Genomic DNA, 4,191 nt, shown 5'->3' on the forward strand with positions numbered 1-4,191 from the left:
ATAGGGTGTTGTGACTGAGATTAGGGTTCGTGATGCCAGGAGTTAGAGATGAGCGAAATGAAGCTAACAAATCCAAATTCATTACGAATTTCAGGAAAAATTTGATTTGCAACGAATGTGAATATCGCAGCAATTCTATTGTGTAAATCGCTTAATTAAACTCCATTTAGTATGGTCCAGGCTCCAGGGCATCTAAAATGGTGGATCCACATGTGAGGACATGGGGCAAGGAACTCTGGGAAGGCGGGAACAACGGTAGGCGGGATGACCCTGAATTACATGCAGGATGCAGCCTATCAGCAGCCAGTCACCCCTGTGATGCCACAGCCCTATATAATTGGCAGCTATATTGCGGCCAGTCACTTCATTCAGTACACTGCAGGGAGATAGGACGGACAGCCTATGTGTGTGTTACAAAGAAAAGCTTTTTCCAGCAACGTTTCACCTCCTAGTCACATCAACGTTCTGGTGAACAGAAAGCAGTGCTCTTTTTCACTGAAAATGATTTTTACTGCAGCCGTTAACCTCCCAGTTACTTTCTACAGCATTGTATTACAGAGAGAGGCAGAGAGCTGTGTGTTGCCTCATACATTTCAACAAGCTGCCTCAACTTCATAAACCTTAGCAGAGGAGGCAGGAATAATTTTTCAGCGCAATTCTGTGTCTTTGTTCCATAACAAATCATCTGCTGGTTATACTAGTCTGTAGACGGTATAATACCCAGCAGTCCATTCCTAATAGTCTTTGACAGAAAGAAATTTTGGGTTTAGTACACATCTTTTGTGTGCTCCAGCACTGTTGTGTACTGCTGGTGTTGTGCAAAAATTTGTTTTTTTAAGCATACTGTAGCGCATTTTTCTGCCCTCATAAGTGCATACCACATACCTACATCTAAGTAGTGTACTGTATTGTGCCTGTTAATCTGTCAAGGGCCTAGATACTGTGAAAGGCAAGCCAAAAGTAATCACTGGCTGGTGTTTTACCCCAATAAAAAAAATTTAAGCGTACTGTAGCGCATTTTTCTGCCCTCTTTGTTCCACCAAAAATGATCTGCTGGTTATACTACTCTGTAGACAGTATAATACATACCCAGCTGCCCATTCCTGATAGTCTGTGAGAGAGTGCAATTTTGGGTTTAGTACACAGCGACTGTGTGCTGCCGCACTGTGTGTACTGCTGGTGTTGTGCAAAAATACATATTTTTAAGTGTACTGTAGTGCATTTTCTGCCCTCATAAGTGCATACCACATACTTACATCTAAATAGTGTATTATTTTGTACCTGTTAATCTGTCAAGGGTCTAGATACTGTGAAAGGACAGCCAAAAGTAATCACTGGCTGATATTTGACTCCAATAAAAAAAATTAAGCATACTGTAGCAAATTTTTCTGCCCTCTTAAGTGCATACCACATACATACATCTAAGTAGTGTACTATTTTGTACCTGTTAATCTGTCAAGGGCCTAGATACTGTGAAAATCCAGGCAAAAGTACTCACCGGCTGGTGTTGTACTCAGATACTTTTCTAAGTGTACTGTAGTGCATTTTTCTGCCCTCATAAGTGCATAACACATATCTACAACTAAATAGTGTACTATTTTGTACCTGTTAATCTGTCAAGGGCCTAGATACTGTGAAAGCCTGGCAAAAGTACTCACCAGCTGATATTGTATTCAGATACTTTTTTAAGTGTAATGTAGCACATTTTTCTGCCCTCATAAGTGCATACCACATACATACATCTAAGTAGTGTACTATTTTGTACCTGGTAATCTTTCAAGGGGCTAGATACTGTGAAAGGACAGCCAAAAGTAATCACCAGCTGGTGTTCTAGACAAATACTGTTTAAGCATAGTGAAGCGTTTTGTACTCCCCTCATATACGCACTAAGTATGCCCGGCAGAGAAGTGCCAGGATGTGCACAGAGGAGTGGCAGAGGCCTAAATTCGTCAGGCACAGGCAGAGGTTGCAGCAGACTAGGGGTTAGTGGCAGCAGGAGTAGCAGGGAGAGGCCTGATCTCCTGGTATCAACTAGCGGTCATGTCTCAACCAGCAACCCATCTGCCGTCATCGATTGGTTAACACGGTCATCCACTTCATCACAAGTGACATCTGATACCCCCAGTCAATAGTTGGTGGGTTCCTCAGACACAACCCTCAGTTGGCATGGATCAGGAGCAGTCCCTGTCCTCCCATTGCCTCTGTCCTATGCTGTTCCCTCCCCTACAGAAGTATCTTATGCTGTGGGTTCAGCTCCACTATTCACTGAGAACGTCTAAAAGAGGACAGTCAGCAGCTACTGCCAAGTCAACAAGTGGAGGAGACATCCGCCGCTTCCTCCGCTAGGCGGGCAAGTAGTGATGAGGAGAGTGATGTGGGAGGCGGTGTTGCCAGCGTTCAGGGTCCTGAAGCAAACACTGTTGAGGAACCTGAGGAGGATACCAGTGATGTGCAGACACTTGTTGATGATGATGAAGCCGATCGCAATTGGGAGCCGGGTGCAGAAGGGGCTTTATTACAAGAATAGGGTTGCAAGTTGCCTGTGAGGCAGCAGCTGAGCCAGCAAGGTGGTAGCATGGTTTGAAGTCAGCATGGTGGCAGAAGTGGAAATTCTGGAGCCAAACGTGCCTGGGAGGAGGTTAACATGTGATGTAGTGGTCCAGCCTGCTGCATCACCCAGTGGCATGCCACTCCCTCTTTCAGCTAGTCAAGGCTCCACCACCTCAGCTGAAGGGAGCTGTGTGTCATACCCTCCTTCTGTCACTCCAGATGATCCTGCTCCTCCTACTTTTAGTCAGTCATTCTGTCAACAATCCATTGGCGAAGCCATGTCCAAGAGACAGCAATATGCGCCCACTAATCCAACAGTGCAGACGCTGAATGTGCTCCTGTCCAAGTTGCTGGTGCTACAGTCCCTCCCTTTTCAAGTGGTGGACTCTGCACCTTTCAGAGAACTGATGGCTTGTGCCGAGCCGAGGTGGAGAGTGCCAAGCCGTCATTTCTTTGCAGAGAAGTCAGTACCAGCCCTGCACAATTTTGTGGAAGAAAAGGTGGGCCAGTCCTTGAGCCTGTCGGTGTGTACCAAAGTGCATGGCAGTGCTGACGTCTGGAGCTGTAACAATGGTCATGGACAATACATGTCCTTTAAGGCCCACTGGGTGAATGTGGTTCCTGCACAGCCACAACAACTTGGACAGGTCACACCGCTTCCGCCTCCAGGCTCTCAGGCTGTTGGTCCTGTGACAGTGTGAGACTCTGCCTCCTCATCCTCCACTGTGTCCTCAGCCTCCACTGCACAGACAAGTCTCAGTGCCCCCTCAGCATACCATGTGTGCAGAGCACGGCGGTGTCACACTGTTCTTCACATGGTTTGCCTTGGCGAACGGAGTCACACAGGGGAGGAACTGCTAAAAGTAGTTCATAAAGAAATTGGTGCATGGCTTACTCCATGAAAACTGGAAATGGGAACCATGGTGACTGACAACAGGAAGACGATCTTGTCAGTGCTGCGACAAGGAAGGCTGAGCCATGCGCCCTGTATAGCACACGTGTTCAATCTGGTTGTCGAGCTGTTCCTGAAGTGTTCCCCCCATTTGCAAGATATCCTTACAATGGGAAGGAAACTTTTCATGCACTTCAGTCACTCGTACACCGCAAAGTACACCCTCCTTGAGCTGCAGCGTCAGAACGGTATCCCCCATATTTGCGACGTTGCCACATGTTGGAATTCGACCCTCCATATGTTGGACCGACTGTACGAACAGAGAAAAGCCATCACCGATTTCTTGATGAATCAAGTGGATAGGGGGACTCCCCTGTATAACTTCAATGTGAACCAGTGGCAGCTCATACGTGACACCTGCTGTTTGCTCAGCCCCTTGGAGGAAGCCACATTATTTGTCAGTCGTCAGGATTACAGGATGAACGACGTCATTTGACTGCCTTCTTTTCTACAACACATGTTGGAAATGATGGTTGGTCAAGGCAATGGAGACATGGCACCTACATCTCACGGCCACATGAGCCCTGTGGGGGCTGAACTGGAGGAGGAGGGGGAGGGGCACAGTGGAGCACAGTTTAGGTTTCGTGAAATGGGCAGTTTTTCTAGCCATCTGACATGAGAGGAGGAGCCTGAGCAGCCAGAGGAGCTAGAGGGTCATGAGGAAGGCGAGACAGAGGACCCAGACACAC

Source organism: Hyla sarda, chromosome 8 (assembly GCF_029499605.1).
Source record: "Hyla sarda isolate aHylSar1 chromosome 8, aHylSar1.hap1, whole genome shotgun sequence".
Lineage (NCBI taxonomy): Eukaryota > Metazoa > Chordata > Amphibia > Anura > Hylidae > Hyla > Hyla sarda.